The following is a 25,746-nucleotide window of genomic DNA, read 5'->3' as shown; positions in this document are numbered from 1 at the left end:
TGGTAGGCAAAGAACAATGGTCAGTAGTGTTGCCCGGAGTAATTGTAAGAGGTTTAAGAATAATTCTAAACCTTCCAACCATCACCCCTTTGTTTCTGGGCTCTGGAACATGACACTTCAATGCTTTATGATCACTGCATGTTCAGTGTCCACCGACAGCTGGCACAAGGTTATTTTTATTTTCCTGGATACGATATATGGGGACACATTTTTTTGCCATATCCTGGATCCAGGAAAATACAGCCAATTACAGCACTGAGTATTGCTAAAAAAATCTTTTTTATAATAATTGTATTTAGTTGAACTACTTCAACCTTTACAAAACAAAATGAAGCCACACACAATTCACAATACTGCATAAAACCACATTAAAGTCACTGTTCAGAATTCCACGTTCCGGCAAACATGAGAATTTCATTAAAAACATTATCAAATAAAATCCAATACTGAATTACAAACATATTCAAAGTAGGCGTTTCCAATAACGTTGTTAACCTTCAAATTATTAATAAATCCCCAAACAGCAAGTGCATCAGAATGCGAGGCAAGACCAATCAATCTCTTCCATAATGGTTCCCTGTGCATCTACTTGATATTGAGGACACATTCTTTAAGATACAACATATTAAAGAACACTAAGCTGGGAAAAGATACAAATATATGTTTCTATGTTTTCTCCAGCTCAATTTCCTCACAATGTCCGCAGAATTTGTTTTGGTCATTAGGCATCACACCTCTCCTTGCTAAAATCTCTTGTGTGGGGAGGATAATAGCCCATAATCTCATCAGGACATTTTGTGCAGCTTCATTTGGGAGCCTTCTGAAATACATTGACATCTCCCCCAATTTCTTATGTTCTGTATTTAGGCGGGACAGTAATTTATAGCCATGCATCACCTCTACTGTTGCTATCCAATCATATCTTTGAAGTTTTAATTTAACTCTCCCTTGATTTCCCACCAATTCTTGAACATCACAGTCAATTCCAGATAGCAGAGTACAACAGTAATATCTATGGGTATTCACTGTGACATTTTATCACGACTGGCACTATGGGCTACGGGTTTTGCTAGGTGATCAGCTGTATCTTCGTCTTCACTCGATAGATAACCCTCCCCAATCTCTTCCTCCTCACCTGAATAGTCCAGTTTCTTCCGGCGGGTAAGTCCTGTGTACGGCTTCTTCTTTTTTAGAAGATATGGTCTACCTCGGAAAGAAGCCACCGTGACTCTCAGACAGAGAAAACCCACGGTGACTCCCCTCCGCGACAGCCAGAGGGGAAAAAACCACTGGAACGGCAAAAAACCCCTGGATCCAATATAGACGTGAAGGTTGTGGGAGTCCCGGCACTGTAGTAGGTTGAATAATCCTTCGCCGAAAACCCAGGAAATGGTAAGGTCGGCGTGATTCTGCTAATCGAGGGAAATGTATAGGGCGGTTTACAGGTAGGTACCCCTCGGGGTGGAGGACACGAGTGAACGGAGAATCCGGGAGAAAGAGTCTCCTAGAGCGAAGGAAATCACAGCAGAGATTCAGCACAGGAACAGAACACAGGAGAAGGCAAACAGGATCCGGAGAAAAGGGGGGGCCCGTAGGGAACGGGAGGAGGAGAAAAAACAGGAAGATAGCAAGTCAGACTATCAGAAGGGAAAACTAGCGCAAGCAACAGGGCGTGGAATAAACTCAGTTGCAACGCGCCGAGCCGCCGGCAGCCGAGTGAGATATACCAACGGCGGCGGCCATCTTGAAAACGACTAGACCGAGTCTGATAGGCGAGGAGGAACGTAATGGAACATTTTAATGGCGTCCTTGTGTCCACCTTCGCCACAAACGCCAGTCGCTGGCGGCCGTGACAGTATGCCCCCTCCGAAGGCTTCTCCCACCCGGCCTTCCTGGATGTAGTCGGTGGAACTTGTGTAACAGTTGAGGAGAGTGAATATGGAACTGTGGTTCCCATGTGTCTTCTGAGGAGGGATATCCTTTCCAATGAACGAGATACTCAAGACGTCCCCGATGATAACGGGAGTCCCGTATCCGAGAAACTTCATATTCCTCGGAAGCTGGAACTGGCAAAGTACACAGCTTGGGGGATGCTTGTTTCCGGGTATCTGGCACAAAGGGACGTAAGAGAGATGAGTGAAACACGGGATGAATCCGCCTGAGTCCCTTCGGCAACTTGAGGCGGAAGGCCACAGGATTTAACTTTGAAGTTATCTCAAAGGGTCCGATGTAGCGGGGTGACAGCTTAGAAAGCCGAACCCATCGAGGAAGGAACTTGGTGGACAGCATGACCTTGGAACCTTTGTCCCAGGCAGGAACTTGACTCCGATGTTTGTCAGTTTGCTCTTTGTAATGACTGCTAGCCTTAGAGAGGCTCTGACTGGCTGTGTTATGGGCCTCCTTGATCTGCGCAAGGGTGTTCTCCAAAGTAGGAACGTTAGTTTCCTCCCATAAACTCGGAACTATGGACTGCGGGTTGTATCCGTAGGTACAAAAGAATGGGCTAGTTCCTGTAGCAGTGTGGACAGCGTTATTGTATGCAAACTCTGCTGTGGGAAGCAGGTCCACCCAGTTGTCTTGCTGTTTATTTATGAAACACCTTAAGTATTGCTCTAAGGTACCGTTTAACCTCTCGGTTTGTCCATTTGTCTGGGGATGAAACCCCGACGAAAGAGCTCTCTCAACGCCCAATGAATTGCACAATGCTGACCAGAATCTGGAGGTATACTGGCTGCCCCTGTCTGAAATTATCTTTTGAGGAAGCCCATGTAACCTAAAAATGTCCTTGAGGAATACGTCAGCCATAACCGAGGCGGACGGGATCTTTGTCAATGGAGAAAAATGTGCAAGTTTCGAGAAAGCGTCTACAGTTACCATAATGCAGGTACAGCCTCGGGATACCGGCAACTCCACAATAAAATCCGTAGAAATGCATTTCCAGGGGCCAAGTGGAACCGGTTCCTGTTGTAACAGCCCCATAGGTTTCGAGGTGGAATATTTGCTTTGTAAGCATACCATACAGGATTGAACATAGGCTTGCGTGTCAGCCTTCATGTTGGGCCAGATGAACGCCCTTTGGAGAAGTTCCAGAGTACCTCGTACTCCTCGGTGACCTGCAGTCTTGGAATCGTGGCACCACTGAGTGACTCGTGTTCTGAGACTATTGGAAGGTATAAACAGTCTTCCACGGATAAAGTGCAACCCGTCCTTAGTGGTGACCGGTTGATTTCCCATATTGAGTGTAGGTTCTTGGAGGCAGGCTCCTCGTACTTCATCCAAGAAGTTAGACACTGTAGATATGATCCGAGTACGAGGAAACATAAACTCCTTTCTGTAAGGGAAGATAACATCGTCTCTGCGGGAGAGAGCATCGGCAACTAGATTTTGAGAGCCAGGGATGAATGTGATGACAAAATCAAACTGGGCGAAAAAATGAGCCCATCTGGCCTGGCGGGTGTTATAACACTCTTGCTGCTTGAGTATTTGCAGATTTTTATGGTCTGTTCGTATCTGGAACGGGTGTAGGCTCCCTTGGAGCAAATGCCTCCATTCCACACAAGCCAATTTCATAGCAAGTAATTCCTTCTCTATGACTGAGTAGTTGCGTTGGCTAGAATTTAAAGTTTTTGAGAAATATGCCACCGGATGCTCTAGGTCCTTGACTCTCTGAAGAAGAACAGCACCTACGGCTGCTGCAGAAGCGTCAGTTTCCAGGATAAAGGGTAGTAGCTGATCTGGTTGTTTCAAGATAGGAGCTGCACAGAACTTGTGCTTTAAGCTGAGGAAACTTTCTTCAGCCTCACTAGACCAGATGAAAGGGCCTGTGGATTTCTTGAGAAGGGATGTAATAGGAAGAGTGAGTAAGGAAAAACTTGGAATGAACTTCCTATAGAAATTCGCCAGCCCCAGGAAACGTTGAATATCCTTAACCGAAGAAGGCGATGGCCATGACAAGATGGCATCCACCTTCCTTGGGTCCATAGTAACCCCTTTGTCAGATAGGATGAATCCCAAGTAAGACAATGAGGATTGAGCAAATGCACATTTCTCAGGTTTTACCAGAAGACTGTGACGTTGTAGTCTGCGCAGAACTTCCTTGACATGTCGGGTATGTTCCTCCTGGCTCCGTGAGAAGACTAAAATGTCATCCAGGTAAACCACTGTGTTAAGGTTAAGAAGGTCGGAAAACAATCGGTCCATGAATCTCTGGAAAATAGATGGTGCATTGACTAGGCCAAACGGCATGACTTGGTATTCAAACAACCCATAGGGAGTGCGAAACGCCGTCTTCCACTCATCTCCTGTTCTTATGCGGAGTAGATGATACGCATTCCGTAGATCAAGTTTAGTAAACACAACAGAGCCTTGGACAGCCTCTAGAATCTCTGTTATAATGGTCATAGGGTATCGATCTTTTATGGTCACTCTGTTTAACCCCCGATAGTCGATACAGGGCCGCAGCTCCTTGGTATCCCGTTTGGGTATGAAAAACAGAGAGGCCCCAGCGGGGGATTTGGAAGGTCTTATGAGTCCGTTTGCTAAATTATCATCAAGGTAGCATCGGAGTACAGCCTTCTCCGATACTGAGAGGGAATACATCTTCCCAAAGGGGACCAATGCTTGTGGCACTAGGTCGATACCACAATCCTCTGGGCGATGTGGAGGAAGTCTAATGGGGGTCTGCTCCTGAAAGACTTCGTTGTATTCTGAAAGACATTTCGGTATGCAATGGATGGAACTGCCTTCAACAGCAGACATGGTCTTTACAGTTGCGAATGTTGGTTCTGGAAGGCATTCTCTTAGGCAAAAGGCGGAATGAAAACTTAGTAGATTCTTAGACCAATCCACCGTTGGGTTGTGTTTCCTGAGCCAGCCTATTCCTAAGATGACAGGGAAATGGGCCACCCGTATAATATCAAACTTTATGATTTCAGAATGCTGGTGTATGGACACCTGGATCTCCTCGGTGGTGTGAGTAATGAGTCCTGAACATAGGGGTGTACCATCCACTCCTTCGACCTTTTGGTCCTCCTTTTTCTCAATCCTTAGCAGACCCATCTTATCAGCCCAAAAAGTGTCAAGGAAGTTTCCAGCTGCCCCACAATCCAGTAGAGCCTGCGTCTCTACCTCTCTCTTCCGGAAGCGGAGTTTTATGGCTATCACCATGAGACGCACATCTTCGCTCATCTGAGATGAGGCCACAGAAAGTGTAGTGTAGGAACAAGGTGTAGCCCCTCGATAGTCCGTTCCACTGACTATCGAGGGCGGTCGTTTCCCGATCTCCTTGGGGGCACATCGGGACAGTCTCTCAGCAGATGGTTGGCTCCCCCACAATATAAACAAAGGTTCCCTTCACGTCTCCTCTTCTTTTCTTCGGCAGTCAACGGAGATCTGGTGCTTCCGATCTGCATGGGTTCCTCTCTGGCGTGACGCGATACAGGTGAGGAGGAGGCGGGGGGTATATCCAAGAACGAATGTGGACCTCGAGCCTTTTTCCTTTCGTTTCTTCGTTCCATCAGGCGGAAATCGATTCTCAGAACTGCGGTTTGAAGATCTAGAAAGGTGTCTGGGCGCGGGATCCGGGCAAGCTCATCCTTGAGCTCTTCTCGCAAGCCCCGGCGGAATATGGTATACTGGGCCTGCTCTTGCCAACCTGCCTCTGCAGCGAGTTTCTTGAAAGTGGAGATATAGGATAGTAAATCGGTACTCCCTTGACGTATATCCAGCAGGTCTTCGCTAGCCACGTGTGAGCATTCGGTTCGCAAAAAGGTGTGTCGCAACAGTTCCTTAAAGGCCGCGTAGTCCTGCAACACTGGGTCTGATAGGGATACCAATGGAGTAGCCCATGCCAAGGCGTTTCCCGTCATGTGCGTGATCATGAACCCCACCTTGGAATGATCTGTGGAAAAGGCATTTCTGCGGAAGGTGAAATGAATATTACAGGCCTCCAGGAATTCCTTAACCTTTCTTTCCGAGCCGTCGAATTTACCTGACACCAGGGGTAGTGGGGGTAAATCAGTTGTCTGTTGTTCTCTTGCAGCTACTCTTTGTTGGAGCGCCACGTTGTCAGCCTTTAGTGTTTGGACCTCTACGTTGAGGGTTTGGACAGCTGTCACCAGCTCTTGCAGTTGTTGTGGCGTAGCCATGTCTTCTTTTTGGCGTTGCAAACTATCACGACTGGCACTATGGGCTACGGGTTTTGCTTGGTGATCAGCTGTATCTTCGTCTTCACTCGATAGATAACCCTCCCCAATCTCTTCCTCCTCACCTGAATAGTCCAATTTCTTCCGGCGGGTAAGTCCTGTGTACGGCTTCTTCTTTTTTAGAAGATATGGTCTACCTCGGAAAGAAGCCACCGTGACTCTCAGACAGAGAAAACCCACGGTGACTCCCCTCCGCGACAGCCAGAGGGGAAAAAACCACTGGAACGGCAAAAAACCCCTGGATCCAATATAGACGTGAAGGTTGTGGGAGTCCCGGCACTGTAGTAGGTTGAATAATCCTTCGCCGAAAACCCAGGAAATGGTAAGGTCGGCGTGATTCTGCTAATCGAGGGAAATGTATAGGGCGGTTTACAGGTAGGTACCCCTCGGGGTGGAGGACACGAGTGAACGGAGAATCCGGGAGAAAGAGTCTCCTAGAGCGAAGGAAATCACAGCAGAGATTCAGCACGGGAACAGAACACAGGAGAAGGCAAACAGGATCCGGAGAAAAGGGGGGGCCCGTAGGGAACGGGAGGAGGAGAAAAAACAGGAAGATAGCAAGTCAGACTATCAGAAGGGAAAACTAGCGCAAGCAACAGGGCGTGGAATAAACTCAGTTGCAACGCGCCGAGCCGCCGGCAGCCGAGTGAGATATACCAACGGCGGCGGCCATCTTGAAAACGACTAGACCGAGTCTGATAGGCGAGGAGGAACGTAATGGAACATTTTAATGGCGTCCTTGTGTCCACCTTCGCCACAAACGCCAGTCGCTGGCGGCCGTGACACATTTCATCTTGAATCCAGTAATATGGACAGGTCCTCATACAATGTGTTTCCCAAAGGGGGCACAATGTTATAAAACTTTTTTTTTAATTTTCCAATATGCTCTTGCTCATAGGAAAGTCAGACCTAATTCAAATCTGATAATAAGAATAGGGATGCAGGATTGAAGCCCAAGTGCCCTTCTCTATTTAAGGGCGTCTAGCTTCTCTATCCAACACAGCACCCATTCTGGCAACATCTCTATCTCATAAACCAATTTTGGGATCATTATCAATTTTTAGTATTTCACTAAAGAGAGGACCAGAAATGTACCAAATGTGTTATTGATCTTCCTTAACTGTTACACCAATTGAGTAGCTTTGTTTCTAAGTAAGATCCAAAGGTTATTTTTCGTTGACTTACTTAAAATGGGGAATCCTGGGTATATGTATTTCTCAACCATCAACACATTTTCCTTATTTATATTCCAAAGAAAGGTCTTATGTTTCTTACTTTTGAGAAACACATTACCTTTGTTTTTGTTTTTGCCAGGTCAGCTGCCTAAAAATATCTGGGTGCAGCTATTGAAAGTTGGATGGAGATTTAACATTGCATGGGAGACAGCAATTGGGAAAGCCTAAAAGCTGACTGGGCCCTATGGCAAAGGAGAGCCAAATAGAGGGATTCTGCCACCGTCTTTCAGTATTTCACTGATGATTTTTAGGCAGTCTGTCCTTGAAGATTTTTAAGCAGCTCTCCCTTTCCCCATAGTGTGAGGGCTTTTTACTCTCAAAGCCACACCTCTGAAATATGAAATTCAGGAGGTGTTAACTTATTAGCACTGAATTTTCATTGGAGATTTACCCCCTTCTCCTCCCCCAAGCCTCAGACCCTCTCTGCCGATAGGCCGATGGATGGTTGAAATGATGCGAAGGATGGATCCACCCACCCGCATTACATTTTTTTACACATGCACTGAAAAAGTTTTACATGAGAAAACATTTAGTTTTACAAATAAGCATTACAACCTTTATATATTCCGACTCGGCTAATCATTGCAGAATTATCAAGATGACTCCCATGTTGTCAAGATGTTGCAGGTGCAAACAGCAACTTTTCACAGTTTATACTCAAATTAAAATAGTTTTCAATGTGACATTTTCTACCCAGTTATGTAATTTAAAAAGCCACCAGCTCCCCAACTTTCAGCTTCCTCACATTTTCTGGGAAGCTTGAAACAGATTTTCGTTTTTTACATCATTTCCAAAAATTGAATTTAGATTCAAATGACATCAATATAGCAAACCTCTTACAAGCTTTCAAATGACACTGCAATGGCCTTGTTGCGACTTCTCTTTGCTGAGAAAATGAAAAACTACTATAGTCTGTTTAAACTAATGGAAATGTTCAAACATATATTTAATTCAAAATAAGTTTATTGGAATACAATCCATTAAACATTCTACATAATAAAAAAAGCACCAAAATCGACAATGTCATACAATAAATAGCAAATATGTTACAAAAAAGAACAGGTAGGTAACACAGACTATGAGTTAAGCGTTAATTAAAACATTCTTATTCGCGGTTCAATTAGAGCGGTATTCTCCAGACAATGTTTCCTGTCACTCCATGCCTTTCTTAAATAATTTAGAAATGTCCAAGCAACAAAGATTGACTCTGCCTGTAATCACAGTTTTTGTGCCGAACAACATTGGGTTAACTTCTCTTGTTTTAGTATTGTGAGGATTGTTTGCCTTCTCAGTTCCATGTAATATGGGCCGAATAAGACAAAGTGCATAAGATTTTCAATTGCCAAATTACAACATGAGCATTCTGAGTCCTGTGCAAAACCATGCCAATTCACTCTATTGGCTTTCAGTAGCAAAATATCTAATCTGGTTCTAGTTACAACCCATTGGTCTGCTGGAATTGCAGGTCAGATAGGATTGCATAGAATCTGCTTTTGGCACAATAGCATGTTTTCCATTAGCTGCCAATGTGAACCCCGCCAATTCACGTCTCTCCTTACTTAAAATGCAAAAATTCACTTTATGGACATTCCTCTCCCCCTTGCTCAACAGATTTGTTTGTTGAAAGAGACTTGGCACAATAAGTTGGGTCGTGCAGAGAGAAATACATTTTAACCAAGGTATCTTTTTACAACCATCTCTCCTTTGTTGACTTTCTTTCTCCTTGTTACTCTGTGGCTACGTTGCCTGGAACCATCTCATACACCCTCCTTTTATCCTGCTACCAGACCTCCGGGTGGTCTTAAATAGGGGTTCCTCCCCTCATCAGGTAAACCAGGTCCAGGAAGGGGGTGTGGAGGATTGATGGGGAGTCTGGGAACCCTTGATAACCGACTTGTTCTGTTTCTTACGGCTTCCTGTAGAGTGACCATTTGGCACCACTCCCTTGACCTTTTGGGGCACTCAGTCAACCCCAGTGGTGGTTGAAACATCAGGGACCTATTGCACACATAGTGGAACTGCCCCATTTGCCTACCCTTACTGCTCTCAAAAACGAACAAAAAAATGTATGAGGCCGCTCCCAGAAAGGCCTTTCCTGTGAGCCCCCATCCTTTGCCTGTTTTGCATCCATCCATCACCTCAGAACCTAAGAATGATACTTTTGATCCCTTGTTCATATGATTGCTTTTGCACACGTTGATTACAAAAATAAATAACACCCTTCGTCTATCACCATTGTACCTTTTGATGGCCAGGAATCACTCCCTCTACCCTTGCCCAAACCAGTACAGAACACACAATGCAAAAAAAATAAATATAAAACAAATAATTGGCTCCAAAAAGCACTGTCTCAAAAGCTGAAGCTCAGCATGCCCAAAGGTGTAGCCCATTTGCAATAAATTGCCTGATATCTAACCTGCACCACCTCTTCCTGGTCCCACTTTACAGCATCCTTTTCACCATTGCTCCACCAGACAGCTCAAACCCACAAACCACTTTATGTAAAAAGCAATAGTCGCTACAGCAGGGGTCCATTTATTGTTGGTCGAAAAGGTTACCCTTGTGTTTCTCTGTGCTCCAAGAAATATTGTCCCAACAATGCACCCACTCTAATAAACTCTGGGCAAGCTTGCCCTTGGTTCCTCAAGTCAGCTGAGCAGGGGAACCTTCTACCAGTTGAAGGAGTATCATCAACCTAGCATTCAGAGTTACCCCACCATGGCTGTCCATTTGGCATCCGTTCCTGGTGCCAGGCCTCAGATTTCTGAAAACTTCAAAGAAGATGATCTAGCCGCCATATCACCTCCTGAATATGCTGTGCCTGAAAATTATTATTATTTCAGAGGGGTGGGAGGGAACAGGAGCGCCAAGATTGTGAGCAGCCTGCGCTATCCTATTTGTCCTGGCTCATGTGCTTATTAACCACAGATATCACTGATGCATTATCACCATGGAAACAACCCCTTGTTCTAAATTCTCCTGCCCTACAACGGCAGTTGCATGGTGATGTGGAAAGATTGTACGAAAGCAATACTGTATCCTTTGGGCCGAAATTCCTTAGGCCAGCCCTGAGCATACCACGTTCCTTCCAAAAGACACTGTTTTCCGACATTCCATTTGTGTTTCAGAAAATCTCAAGCTGCCAAATGGACCATTAGACACATACTTATCCTATTGGAATCTTACAAGCACTCCTCTTATAGCCAAACCCTCATGAATGGATTTTGTCACCCTGGTTCTGTGATCTGACAGTCACACCTGTCCATTGGACAGTGCCCTTTGCCTACAAAATGGTTTCACTAAGATTGCCACTGGTAACCATGTTCCAGTTAAACAACTACATGTTCCTCGGCTTATGGTTATACATACAGCAACTCTTTCCCCGCGTGCTCAATAGGACTAGCAGCCTATTTGTCTGATCCTGGAAACATCACTTTGAGCCCATATGAATATCTAAAAAAGGGAAACTGGCCAGTGGCCCTTTGATCATGTGTAATGCTAGCAGCACCCCCAGCTCCTTCTCAATCCCTATAACACACACAGCAACACATGGCATTCCCTTCACAATTCCCACTGTTCCCATAATCAAGAAGCCATCAAGGCACTGCAGAACCGTATCAGTCTTATTCCAAATGCCAATTCATGGAACGTGCTAAAGTTCTCAAAACATCTGAAATCTTCATCATAATGGAGCAATGTCAGCCCCTAAAAATTGGTGGGTGCTGTTTAATCACATCCATATTGTTAAATTACGTGAGGATGGCCTCTGAACATGTTTAATAATAACGACTGCAGACCATCAAGACCACAGATATGTAGTTCTTGATTATCAAGGCAATCCATGGACAGCATGCCAGCTTTCTGTCTGCATCCTGTGATCGTTCCTTAGGCTTCTTGGTGTAGTATGTTCAATAACGCCATATGTTTTCGTGTCCATATTCCTTGGCCTGCTTGCTTGTCTCCACTTTCCTCAGAGCTCCAATACAATCCTCCCCCTTCCATACACAATCTTCCCAAGCCATTTGCATTTTCACTGAACAACCCTGGCGTTATAAACGGCTCTCTCAAGAAGCAGGTGTGACTTTTCCATTGGATTCCGCCACCTGTAAAGTACCCAGCTGCAATGGCACTCAGTCCCATGTGTTCATTTGTGTTTTCTGTGTACATACACCCATTTCCTCTTGGTCCCTATCTTTCACCCATCTTTCCATATACACGTACTATATAGGAAATCATTGTTAGTACTCTTTCCTCAACATTGACCTGCAAGTCCCGCTGACCTACTAAGGCCTTCATATTTCTTTACCAGCCCCATGCCCCCTGGCATGCCATTCTTCGTATCAGCATCCCAAGTACACCACAACAATAACTTTCCCCTTCTCCTGCACCACTGTTGTAACTACAAACCTAGTGTCCCTTAAGTGACTCTCAGAAAAACCCCACACTTGGTGAAATGTTAGGCCCTCCTGATGTCACTGTCCTCCGAACTGGATTCTACTTATTCTCCATCCAGTATCCCATCGGCTTGTAGCCCACCCCCTCATTCCAGAGAAATCCCACCCTCTGACTCGTCTGATACCAATCCTTTCTAGCACCGGATCTGGGAGTAAGATCCTGCACAAAGCCTCCTAGACCCTCTACTTGCCAGGTGACTCTACCTTGGTGCCCCTTTGTGCGTACTACTCAGTGTGCCCCTTCTCGATCGGTTTGTTGCCCAGGCCATCATCTGCACCTATCTGTATAGTGTGCTGGCAGTGGAGCCCATGAATAGTACCACACGTGGCCTGAAAATGCCCCACTAGTTGCCCCCAGAGGTTGCATCCTCCAGCCTTGCACTTTCTCTGCACTTCACACTCCCACTTCAGCCCTTTTGCTCTCCCACTTTAGCCTTCTGCCACTTCTTACCTTGCAGCCTCCCAATAAACTGCTCCTTCACCCTAACCACCAGTTTCTCCCCTACATCCACGGTTCCTCTGGCATGTCTATGCCCCCTTTCCTGCGGATCTTCCATCCCTTCTTCTTTACTGCTGAGGTAATCACTCACTCTCTTGGATTCCCAACAGAAAATAGGTTAAAGCGACCTGCTGCACCAAGTGCTCCACGACTGTCTGCTCCACGTTGATTGCGGCCCTGGCATGCAAAGCCAGCAGGTCAGCCCACCAAACAATCACGATGCACCACCACATCAGCAGCCAGAAGGTTTTCTAACAGAGAGCCTTCATGACCCTTTATTATTTTTTTTTGTTCTTTTTATTATTTTCAACAAGAGAAAACAGCACATATACAGATTATAATCACAGTAAAGTGAGTTAACAGCGAGAGCGTAACACTTGACATTACAGTTGATGGTAAGTCCTTCGAAGGGGGATGGAGGGTAGGCGTGCTGTGTCGTGTGGCTGTGCAGGGCGTGTCCAGGCTCTTCTCGGTTCCTGATTTTATACCTGTTCCACCCACTTCCCCCATATCTTGAGGAACTTCTGGGGGCACCCGCTTGCCGTGTAGATGTGTCTTTCTAGGGAGGCGCACCTGTCTATTTCATTGGACAATCGGTCGATAGCTATTCTGTCCGCATAGCCCGAGGTGCTTGCAGTTAGTCTCTTTCCCAGCCCCAATGCCACACTTAGAAATGTCCTTTCGTATTTGGTGAGGTCCGTTTCTACCGCTATTCCCAGTAGGATGAGTTTGGGGTCGTGCGGGATTGGGACTCCCAGCACTCTGGAGAGGCGTGACAGGCACGCTGTCCAAAATTCTTGCAATACCCCACATACCTGACCATATGGTAAAAGGTGCCCTCTGCCCTCTTGCAGCGGAGGCAGGTTGCATCGTCGTCTCCCCCCCACCTGGATGTTTGTGTTCTGGCGTAGTACGATCTGTGCAGGATCCTGAGTTGTATCAGTCTGATTTTTGCATCTATTCTGATCTCGCGTGGGGACATCAGTGCCTTCACCCATTCTTCTGTTTCCAATGCCCCCAGTCTTGCTCCCATTTCCCTCGGAGGTGTGTGAGTTCCCCAGAGCCGAAGGAGTTGATCACCTGTTAGAGGGTGGACGTGACCTTGGAGGAGATACGGTTTGGAAGGGTGTTTGTTTCTAGGGGGGAGCATGCGGGCATGTCGGTGAGGTCCTGGAATTGGGTGATGATGGCGTGTGTGAGTTGGAGATATCTGAAGTGGTCCATAGGCCTTAGTCCATGTATTGCAGTCAGTCTATCAAAGTCTCTCAGTTGGCCCTCGTGGATTATGTCCGCCAGTGTAGATATCCCTTTCCTTTCCCAGGTATCAAAGTGGCCCATTCGCAGGATTTCGGGAAGGTGTGCATTGTGCCATAGGTGCTGGATCAGGGTTGGTTTGTTCTCCCAGCCAATGTGTCTGTGTATCTCTCTCAAGATTCGACGGGTGTGCAGTGATCTCCTGGGGACCCCTTTCAGGTTTTCTTTGTTGTCGTATAGTATTTGTAGAGGAGGTGGAAGGCCGGTGTCTATTGTTTCAATCCGGATGTGTGGGAGCGTTGGATCCCCATGTAGCCAGTAATTTGCCACACCTGTTTGTGCAGCCCAGTAGTATATGCGGATGTCGGGCAATCCTATGCCTCCCTCCCACACTGATCGACGAAGTGTTTTGAGGGCAATGCGGGCTTGTTTCCTGCCCCATAACAAGTTGCGTAGGGGTTTGTCAATGTCAGTGAATGTGGCAGCCGGGATTGGGAGTTTGGTGTTTTGGAATACATATAGAAATCGCGGGAAATCGCGGGAGCACCATTTTAAATAGTGCCGCCCTACCCAGCAGTGAGAGAGGGAGGGTTTGCCAGTGAGAAATGACTTTTTCAAATCTATAAGCGTAGGTTCAGTTTGAGGAAGTCATCTGGTGTGGTGGTTATCTGTATACCCAGGTAGGTAAAACCTAGTATCGAGACTGAGTACATGCAGGTGTCTGGGATCGCTTCTTCTCCCCCTTGAACTAGGAAATATATTGTTTTCTGTGTATTTACCCGGAGGCCCATGAAGTGTTGGTACTCCTCCAGGGTCCTGGTTACCATTGGGCAGGAGGTTACTGGGTTGCTCAGGTAGATCAAGAGATCGTCCGCACACAGTGAGACACGCTCCTTGCCTCCCGTGGGCCAGGTGAACCCCGTCCATCTTGTGTCTGTGCGTAGTCTGATTGCTAGGGGCTCGATGACGACATGGAATAGTAGAGGCGAGAAGGGGCAGCCCTGTCTGGTCCCGCGACCCAGCGGGAATGACCTTGATGATTTCCCGTTGACACGCACAGATGCTGTGGGGAGGGTGTATAGAAGTTTTGTCCACGGCATATAGTAGTGCCCAAATCTCATGCGTTGCATTATGTCCCATAGGGCCTCACATCCTACCGAGTCGAAGGCCTTTTCAAAGTCAACCGCAAGGAGGCCGAGCGGTTCTGGGATCTCTGCTGCTCTGTTTAAGGCCGCCCGGACCCTGCGGAGATTCATTCTTGTAGACTTGTCAGGCATGAAGCCACATTGGTCCGGGTGGACCAGAGATTTGATCAGCCCGAGCAGCCTTTTGGCCGGAACTCTAGCCTTCATGACCCTTGAGTCCCAAATGTCATCTGCACCTGATTTGCACCATGACTCCCCTTGCCGACCAATCAATCAGTGAGAAGAGGCAGAGAATTTTGCAGCCCAGGTTGTACGCTCCAACCCTTCTCCCAGCAGGGCCCGGGATTGAGGGACTGTTTGGGAGAATTCCCCAGAATGGCTAATTTCCCTTACCTACTGAGTCCCTCAGCAGCTTTGCTGGATTTCTGAGATTAATTTTTTTCACCTGGTAAGAGTGTGAGCCTTTTTTCCCCACTCTTACATGTGTTTTGCTATGTGTGTTCAACATTTTTGTGTTCATAGACTGTGGAGCCTCACTTCCTCGCCACGCATCATCTTTTTACTGTGTGTTACACAGCACCTTCAGTGCAGTGACACAGGGTTGTCTTTGAGACTTCCCAACTCAGACTCCATTTTTTCTGGGACTGACGACTGTCTCCCAGAACATATAGAGTTGCCATTAACTTTATTAGCCTCTCTAAAACCACAGACCCAGTACACCCTATCTTACATAGAGTACTGGAAAGGGTTAATACGTATCCCTTTTTGTCTGTTTCTCTTGGAGCGTTGTTTCGCTCCCTTTTCATCAAGACTTGGCTGGTGGCAGTGGTAACTACCCTATTTTTCCTACTGTGGTTATCTTAAATAACCTTGGTATTGTTTTAGGCTATCTTGGTAGCCTCGAACCTAAACCCGCTAGACCATATATGTTTTATTTCGGTTCCAGCTGGGTTTATGAAAATGTCTTTCTCGTGTTTTACTCTGCGCGCCCAACCAGGTTTGGTTCCTTTATTCACCGTTTTTTCGTGGGCTTCTACGCAGAAGCCCTCCTTAGGCGCCTGTATGTCTGGGAGGGACAGGGTCTGAGGGAGGGGTTGAGGACTCCCTGCACAGGGTCTCCTAGGAGACCCATGTCGCACTCTGAACTGATTGGCTGTGGTGACTGTCCCGGCAGGACAGCCACCCTGCTGTGTGATTGACAGCCAGGCTGTGTGAATGATGGAAAACTGCATAAAAAGCAGGTCTCTGGGTGTGAAAGGGCAAAGTCACCACTGGAACGAAAGAACCGACGAGGAGCTGATGCAAGAGGACTCATACCATGACTGAACCGCCCGGTGAAGCCCAGCTGCAGGTCCTAATCCTCGAACTCCAACGACAGAGAAGATCCTCCAGGAATCATCTTGCCCTGAGCTGGTGGGACCACCCAGTTCGCCCAAACTGCAAGCCAGGACACCCTCCTCTGGTCCAATTCGCTGTACAGAGCTGCAGTGGGCCGGATAGCCAGGAAGGTTGGACCCTGCTTGGGTTTTAAGGAGTGCACCTTTTATTTGTTGCTTTGCTCTGCTGCTGGTTTCTTCCCTGGGCAGTGCAGGACCCTCCAGTCTCTCTACTTCATGTCAGTCTGACAGTCGCTTCAGGAACCTTGAGCCTTCAGGAACTACCAGGAACGTCCGCCTCAGCGACAGCTTCTTCTCCATTAAAGGTGCTGTGCAAATCTGGTTGTTCGTTTCGTTCAGCCACGGTGAAAGTGTGTGAAATCTTTCTCCAATCCGAGGACTTGCCTTCTCCACTCTTTAAACTAACTTTTCTGCCGACCAACTTCATCCGGAACTCTTGGCAAAGGCTTAACCGCAAACTACCCTGAGCTGTGTGATCTTGAGCAAAAGACCTTTGTCCTATTGACTTTGACCCTAAGCATTTTTTATTTGATTCCATCACTGTAGTTCCCCTTTTTAGATTGCCCTGCTTACTTATCTGTTGGTGCTGTTCAATTTCTGCCTAACTTTGTTTTTTTCTCCCTTTTAAAATTTCTGAAGTGCCATTTTGCTCCCACTTCATTTGTGAGCTTAACTTGTCTGGAACCTATTGGGAGTGGTGTGGTGTATTAAGTGTGATTTTTAAACTGCTTCACTTTAGTGAAATGTTGTACAACTGATGTGTAAATAAATGTATATTCTTTTATTCAGAAACCTTGAGTCAGTGTTTGTTGGAATCATAGTAATTGCTGTCTTTTGTGTAACTATTGATACTGCTCTCTTGCTCTTGAGATAAGTCTGGCTGCTCAGCCATCGCTATCACTTTTACTGTGTAGTACAGGCTTGTACCAAGGGTGAATTTGTACTGTCACTTGTAATCTTAATTGTGTGTGGTGTTCCCAAAGGGTACTGCATATAATTCTGCCTAACAGGGACCTACCATTTCACTCTAGGACACCAGTCTAACCAATCTACCTTTAAATACCACATGCCACTATAGCCTTAGCCACTTGGTAAATGGTTACCCTGGAGTTGCAGGTGGTTGGTAATTGCTTGCTTCCTTTCTCACAAAAGCCTGTCTGTAGATTACTGAGTCAACAACCCCTTCTTTCTATTGACTCATATCTGTATTACACGTCTAATGGTTCCTGAATATTTGTGTGACCTCCCCCCTGAAACAGCACAATTTAACAAACTGTGTCTTCATTTAATTGTAATTAAACACCTCTGTCCCATTTAGAAACACTTCCAGTTCGTACATGTCAATGGCACAGAGTGGTAATTAGCAGTGAAGAGAAGCAGCCACTCAACAGCCCCCCACACCTGTGCATCACACCAATGCCATGGCACAGCTAGGGCACATGCTCTGAAGATTGTGGAGGGGCCCTTTCCCCTCCCACGCGCACACTCCTGTGGATTGTACTGCTGCTGCATGCTCTTTTTCTTCTTCTTCTTCAGCTTTTTCTTTTAGGCACTGTGAAGGATTGGCCTCTGGCAGGCAATCTCTGGCAAGGGTGTAAAAGCCCCAGTTATTTGTTTTATTTTTGTCAAAATAAAATGATGCAGTAATCCATATCAGACACAGTGGTGTGTTAACCAGATAATCCCTTTCATAAACCTCCATGCCAAAAGCATAATGTACAAATGTGCCCCGCTGCACCAGTCACCTGATAGACCTGCAGCAATTGCTCTCCAATGCCACAGAGACAATTCAAAGTTGACATGTGCCCTTTTGACAGCTGCTGGAAAACAAGGCTCCTGCAGGAAGAGGCTGCATTAACATCAGCACCTCGGATTCAAAATACCATAATAATTATGATAAAGTATCACCTGGTGGTAGGTTAAAATTAATAGAAAAACAAGCCATACCTACGTTTTTGTCTGGTGGCTGATAGTTCACATAACTAATAAAGTGATATCAGATGGGTATCATTCCAGTGCCAACTGTGCAAGTTCAGACCAGCTAGGCGAGGGCATGTGGAATCCATGGAATCTTACTGTCTGCATTCAGATAAATGGGACAAAAGGCAGGACACCTGCCTCTGTTGACTCTCTGGGAGGAATGGTAACTCTTCCCTGCCAGGTCTGGTAGCTCCCACCAGGAGATCTCCTCAGAGTTTGAATTTGAAGAGAGACTTCCATTTCAAAGGCCTCCCTCACAAAAGGAGGTAGCACACCAGAACGTATTTGAAGCTGCAGCTTGAGAGAGATTCAGAATTATGGCAGTCCGAGAGCACAAGTGGGCATGAGGATGGGATCCTCCATCTTGCTTTTCTGTGGTTATTTCTCTCATTCCTGTCCCCTCCACTTCCTGTGGAACAAGGTCTATGGGTATGATATCTGGAGGCAAGACTCAGTTGGCTCAAGGGCAGGGATTGGGCCCCTTAAAGCAGGTTTGCGTTCATCCAATGCCCTGTCATCTTTTATGTGTAATAGGGGGAGCCGACTACTTCTTCTTTGATTCATTTTTGGACCGTCAAGGGCATCAGGAAGAATTCATCTGGACTCTGCAGGGAAAGCAGTCTTTTACAATGTCCTGCTCCAGAGGTGAACACAGATGTTCAAGGGAGAGCAAATCTCTGCTCCCAACCCATCACAGGGCACATTGGGGGTGACTTGGCTGAGGACCAATGACTACTACACTGCTAGCAAATCTGCTTAGGCTGGTAGAGCTCACCTTCTCTTAGAGCAGCCTGCAGCGGGTCTCACGACACCCTGAAAAGCCAAAGCAGCCAGGTGTCTGATTTTAATCGCACAAACCACTGCAAACTGAATTCGACCAGTGCTCAATGCTTTCAAACCACCAGGAGGGTTGATGCTGCCTTTGGCACTCACCTTCCTACTTCGAACCTTCATTTACATCCATGAAACCATTTTGATTCTGCATCGCCCCTGCAGAGCCCATCAACTGTACAGGGCGAGAATCAGTGTAAAGTGCAGATGACTTTGAACTGCTGTGTCTTTGGACAAAGCACCGAAGCACCAGGACTTTGCATTGAGCTTCATTCATGCCACCGAAAGTATTGCTTCATTCATCTTCCTGAGCCAGCAGTACTCATCGTTTCGAACCAGGCTCAATCATCAACCCACTTCTGGTTTTCCATTGATCTGCATCGCTCGCCCCTGACTTGAGAACCGCTTCAAACCTGACTCAATGCTGATTGGGCATTCTTTTATTTTGGAAGTGTTATGCACTGCTGTTTGGGTTGCTACTGTTTCCCATTCACACCCCTTCTAACAATATAGCCTTCTATTGGCCCACATTACCACACAAGGTGAAAGAGGTAGATGGCTTCGCTGTGCCTGTGTTACCCTCATGATTTGAATCACTGTTGGTGTGAGGGCTAAGCAGGCCATTTAGGCACTAACAATCCTTGTACTCCTGCAGAGTATAAATCATTTTGTCACAGACACAGATTGGTGTGATCCATGAATTGTGCAAAGGAAATGTAAGCTGTAAACTAGTGTGAAACGCCCTCTGCACAATTGTTGGCGAGCAAAAGGTTAGCAGATGGGACAGATCAGAAGATGGGAAGGTGTGCTAAGCAGGGTGGGATTGGGTTGGGGAGGTGGGCAAGTGGTCTCGGGAGCAGAAGGGGAAACGGGAGAGATAAGGGAGGTCCCAGGGGTTCTGGGGTGTCCCCTGGTAAATGTGAGTAGGAAGACACGGAGGAAGGGTTGAGCGTGTAAATAGAAGGGGATTCCTGGGTATCCTCCAGAGAGGCCCTGTTGTTCAAAAGCGTCATTGGAATACAAGTTGCTAAAATCATTTTTGCAAAGATCACATAGAACCCACATATTATGTTCTGGTGTGACATCCCCTTATATTGATGGCTTTCATCTGTAGAAGGACGTGGTTCCCAGATTGGAACAACAATCATAGACACTGTTCAGCCATTCACTTTTCTCTCTTTTAAACTGCAGCCATGATCTTCCAGGAAGCACCGACTTTCGCCTTCACTATCTCACGGGAATCCTTTGGATTCAAGCACAAGTGACATTCAATTGAACACCAATTACACTATTTCAGGGTGATTCCGGTGCTAAATTAAATGCAACTGGGATCACTGTTTCTCATGGCAAGTTGATTTTCTGGTGGCAAGAACGAAAGGCTGTTTTGTAGCTGTTCTATTGGATGCAGGTTACAAAGGCCAGTAATGCAGCAAACGGGTAGCACATGGCGCTCTTCTGTTGCAAACGTACTATAAAGTATTGCATATGTGCAATCACAACGACAGTCAACACTGTTCATGTGATCACAATGATTGTGATCTATTGTGATTAATATTGTAAGACAATGGAACTAATGACACTCAGCTCTCCTTTAAGCTTCCCTCCTCTACCTTCTCTCCTTCCTCTCTCATTACTAATTGTTTGACTGCTATTCAGGCATGGTGTGCTGCTAACGATCTCTGTCCTAATGCCAGTAAGACCAAGATCCTTTTCATTGGAACTCCCCCCTTCGTTCCCCCCTACTCTCTGCCCACCCTCTTTGCCCCCCCTCACCCTATTTTGGGGCAAGAAATCTGGGTGTCATCTCCGACTCCTCTCTCTCCTTGTCACCACATATTGCTGACCTTGCCAAGAAAGCCCACTTTCAGCTTCACCTCCTCAGAGGCATTCTCCCTCTCCTCACCTTCCCCCAGAAACTCATTGGGCCTCATTATGGGTCCGGTGGTAACTGTGCCGGCGCTACCGGCAGGTTGCTGCTGGACCCGTAATCATTTACTGGCGCCTGACTTCCTGGTGCCACCGAGAGATTACAACACTGGCGGCCTGTAAAGTCAATCGCTGGTAAATTTTAAGTCCCCATTCCCAGAGAGTCATATAGGGCTCTATGAGAATGGGGACCATGGAAGCACCAGCACTGTTGTGAACAGTACGGGTGCTTCCATGACGGATCTGCCTGCCGTGGCCGCTGTGTCCGGCAGGGTCAAACCTGTCGGCACGGCGGCTCCGACAGGCAGACCCGTAGTTTGCTGGAATGGAAACAACAGTGCTGGTGAGCTTACTGGAACTGCTATTTCCGGACCGGCAAACTTAGAATGAGGTCCAATGTCTCTAGAGCTCTGATTCTCTCCAGGCTGGACTACTGCAACAGCCTCTTCCTCAATCTGTCCCTTTCCTCCCTCCGCCCTCTTCAACTTATCCAGAGTAGGACTTATCCTTGGCATCAAGCCCAGGGACTGCATCTCTACAGCCCTAACATCTCTCCACTGATTCCCAGTGGCTGCAAGGATCACATTTAAGACCATCTGCGCACCCACAAGGCTTTCGGGAGCCTTGGACCATGCTACGTCCAACTTTCTCTCCCTAAATACCTCCCTGCTAGATTCCTACGATCCTCTAGCTCTAACTCTCTGCAGGTCAGACGTTTCTCCAAGCAGAGTGGTGGTAGATTTCTTTCTTCTGCAGGAGCCTCCCTCTGGAATGGCCTCCCGCTCATCTCAGACTTTTATGATTTATAATAATAGGCTGGATCTCCTTAAATTTCAGAAGCTTCTCAAGAGCTTCCTTTTCTCCTCTTCCTTCCCTCTCCCCCCTTCCTTGCTAATGCCCTCATGCTACTGTGACTGTCTGCCTGGTCCCTCCTGAGTCCTACAGGGGCAAGGCCCTCCCCCGACCAGTCTGCCTCGGTAACCCTTCCAATACTTGCCTTCGGGCACCCTTCCCTGACTAGACTGAGTCTGGTCCAGCCCCCTATTCGCACTAATTGACCCTTATCCCGTCCCAGTGCACACTTGTCCTCTAGGGGAAACAGTTGATCGCTGCACTCCGTCAGATCCCCAACCACAATCCTCTGCACTGCATCAACTGTGCTTTCCTGTAATACCTGTAAGCCTGTGGCTGGCTAAATTGATCACCACGCATCACGCTGATCAATACTCTGCATTTATTTTATTTTATTGACACGCAACCTAGAAAATAATACCTTAAAGAATCAGAAATTAAATGGGAAGCGAGCAAGACTGGTGCTAACATTTGCGTGCAGTAAGAAAATACTTTTTATAATTCTAATTACATTTGAGAGTGTGATAAGGTGCTAAAAAGATCTTTTCGCCTGCACTCTCTGCTTCTGTTGGCCTTCTCAAGATGGCCGCCCTCATTTCTGCCATCTGGATGCACTCTGTGGCCTGAGCCCACTCCCCCCATTGGTTGGCTTCTCCTACATCAGCCAAGCATGTGAACCGGGAGGCGGGAGGCGGCAGCCAGGCCTTTACATCAAAGGCCTGCATCTAAAGGCCCTGTCTGTTTCCTGTCTGTTGTCTGGCAAGGTCTGGGGTCCCCCTAATCAACATGAGCAGATGGAGGTAGAACATAACTATGCCTTCCGGGTGCACTGAACTCCAGGTGACAATCTTTTAAACTTTCCCCAGGGTCAGAAACCACTTCTATCTGCCTCACCTCTGATTGTTCCTGCCTACACTCGGTCACACATGTACTCTGCCCACAAGACCCCCATCCTGCCTTATCTAAAATTGAACTTGTCTGTGCGCTAGTTGCGCTGTGTTTCCTCTCTGCCTTATCTAAAATTGAACTTGCCTGCGTGCTAGCTGCGCTGTGTTTCCCCTCTGTTTTAGCTAAAATTTAACTTGCCTGTGCCCTAGCTGCACTGTTTTTCCTCTCTGTTTTAGCTAAAATTGTACTTGCCTGTGCCTTAGCTGCGCTGTGTTTCCTCCCTGTTTTCGCTAAAATTGAACTTGTCTGTGTGCTAGCTGTGCTGTGTTTCCTCCCTGTTTTCGCTAAAATTGAACTTGTCTGTGTGCTAGCTGCGCTGTGCATCCTCTCTGTTTTAGCTAAAATTTTACTTGGCTGTGCGCTAGCTGCGCTGTGTTTCCTCTCTGTTCTAGCTAAAACTGAACTTGCCTGTGCGCTATTGTTAGCGAGAATTCTCAGAAATGTGCTTATTTCTTTCACTTTAGAGACCCCCAGCAACTTTTCTAGTATTTTGATGTGTGTTTTACTCTTGTGTTCTTTGGTTATGGAGTTTTAGATAACTCCATAGGCATCATCTTTTTATTGTTGTGTTAATGCCCATTGGACTTCCCAAGGTTTAAATACCTTCTCTGGGATGAACTACTGTTCCCCAGAGGATGTAAAGTTAAATTGACTTTACTAGTCTTTTTAAATTCATAGAGCCAGCACACACTGGGCCTCATTGCGTGTTTGGAGGTAGCCATGGTGCTATTAGCGCAATGGCTGCCTCCAAAATCGTGTCCGGGTTCCTTGAATGAGGAATTACGGGTCATTCCAACCTAGGAGGACCCGGTAATTCCTCATTCAAAAAACCCATCCCCATTCCCATTGAGCCCAATAGGGCCCAATAGGGCTCAATGGGAATGGGGATGGAGCTAATAACGGGCCCATTAATAACGGGCCCGTTATTAGCTCCCTGGTCCCCTTGTGGGACCCGTAAAGAATGTCTGGTCTGACCAGGCCTTCTGAGCGAGTCCCGCAAGGGAACCTCGTAATAGGGCGGAATGGGTTTACCGGCACCGACACCATTACCGGTGCCGGTAAACCCATTCCACCCACCTCGTAATGGGGCCCACTATATTCCTATAGAGTGCTGGAGGGGTTACTTAGTATCCCCTATGTCTTAACATTCTTGTAGCTGTCAAAAGCTACCCTTTCCTTTTGAAATGGCTGGTAGCAGTGTTTTCATAACAAACGACCATGGTTTTTCCTGACCATGAACACCGGTAGATAAAAATCGGGGTTGCCATGTTTTTCAATATTGCACCAAGACCACTCTGTAAAAACAGACTCTGGTCATCTTTTTTCGACTTTTTTTGTGGAAAGTTCCTTCTGGTGTTTAACTCTGCGCTCCAAACCTGTTTGGTCCCTTTGTTCGTGAGCCTTTGCCGGCCTTCAGGACTGAAGTCCGCCCAATGGCGTCTGAGTGTCTAGGGTGGGCAGGAAGTGAGGGAGGTGCACAAAACTCCCTGTGCTTGGTCTCCTAGGAGACCCAAATGCACTCTGGCGTGATTGGCTGGCTGACTGTCCGGCAAGGACAGCCACCCAGCTGGGTGAGTGGCAGCTAGGCTGGAATGAATGGGAGAAAACTGTTTAAAAGGCGAGTCTGCAGAACTGGAAGGCCGAGTCGACCACTGGAATCAAAGAACTGAAGACGAGCTGGAAGAGGACGGCTGCTGCAACCACTGGACCATTGGTTTGCCCAGTGAAGCCCTGCTGCAACCTCGAATTGCCAGATCTCCAAACGACAGAGAAGCTCCTTCAAGGACGGCTTCTTCCTTTGAGTTGGTGGGACCAATCAACTCAGCAAAAACCTGGATACCATTCTCAGAGCTGGTTAAGGTTTAACCAGGGAGAGGGAAACCAGTTTGTGTTTGGAAGTCACAGTTACTTGAGCTGAAGTGACGCCATTTTGTTTACTCCGATGACAATCCCGAGCAGTGCAGGAGTCCTCCGACGTCCTCTCTCTTGTCCCCACGACAGGCTCAGGAATAGTGCGATCTGCAGGAGCTGCCAGGAACCAACGTCTTCAGCTGCATCTTTTTGCTCCACTCTAAGGTACTGTGCCATCCGGCTGAGAGATCCTAACTCTCGTGGTGAAAGTTTGTGAAACTTTCCCAACTTGCAGGCCTAATCAGCTTGTGACCCAGCATATCTTTCTTTTTCATCTGAACTACTTCTAAAAACTTTTACAAAGACTTCTCCATCTGTACCAGAACTGTGCTGTCCTATCCAAGAACACTAGATTATTGACTTTGGCCTGGCCTATTGAATTGAACTGACCCTCCTGGTACATTGAACATTTGCATTATCTAAAAGAAGTGTTTTCTAACCCTTTGCACAAACCTATGCTTTTTATTCCTATTTAAAATAAGGGAAGTGCCATTTGGCTCCTTTTTCAGGAGAGCTCCAACTGTCCCTACAATTTAGGGTTTTGTACTGTAGTATATTGGTGTATAATATTGAGTTGATTTCTACTAGTGAATGTTTTCTAAATGACTGTAAATAAATGTTTACGTATTTTTACCAAGAAACCTTGAGTGTAAGTTTCTACTTGAACCACTGTGATTGTGATACTTCTGTGTAACTTCTACTGCTCACACACCCTCTTGGGATAAGGCCCCCCTGTCCTCGTCCCCTCCCCCTGACCTGCCCTGCCTCCCCGGCACTTCCTGTATGCTGTTTGCTGCACTTGCACGATCTGAATGTCACAAGACAAGGTTGGACCATATATTGTTGTTTATCCTCCTGTGTGCCCCCCTCGCCCTTTGCCTTGTGGTGCCTGGAAACACTTTCTGATGTATAGGCGCCTTACAAATGTACAATAAATAAATAAAATAAAACATCTGTATCTAATGGGTTAGGGAAATTGTGTTACCACATTCGACCGTATGTCTAATGATCAGTTCTGGGCCACCTTGTATTCAGGCGAATCATTGGTGGTAACAGCATCTGCTTATCACGTGTGCAGGTTTTTGGGAAAAAGTGAAAGTGAGTGCTCGTA

At 46.7% G+C, this 25,746-nt stretch overlaps 1 protein-coding gene across 6 annotated transcripts in view; it reads left to right on the top strand.

Annotated features, from left to right (window-relative positions):
* BCAN (brevican) overlaps positions 1 to 25,746 on the top strand; it is a 386,222-nt gene that overhangs the window by 356,388 nt on the left and 4,088 nt on the right. The gene's annotated exons all lie outside the window — the stretch shown is intronic.

This window comes from Ambystoma mexicanum, chromosome 1p (assembly GCF_040938575.1).
Source record: "Ambystoma mexicanum isolate Mex_15411 chromosome 1p, UKY_AmexF1_1, whole genome shotgun sequence".
NCBI lineage: Eukaryota > Metazoa > Chordata > Amphibia > Caudata > Ambystomatidae > Ambystoma > Ambystoma mexicanum.
The sequence above is the reverse complement of the archived record's forward strand: the minus strand, read 5'-3'. Positions and strand labels throughout refer to the sequence as shown.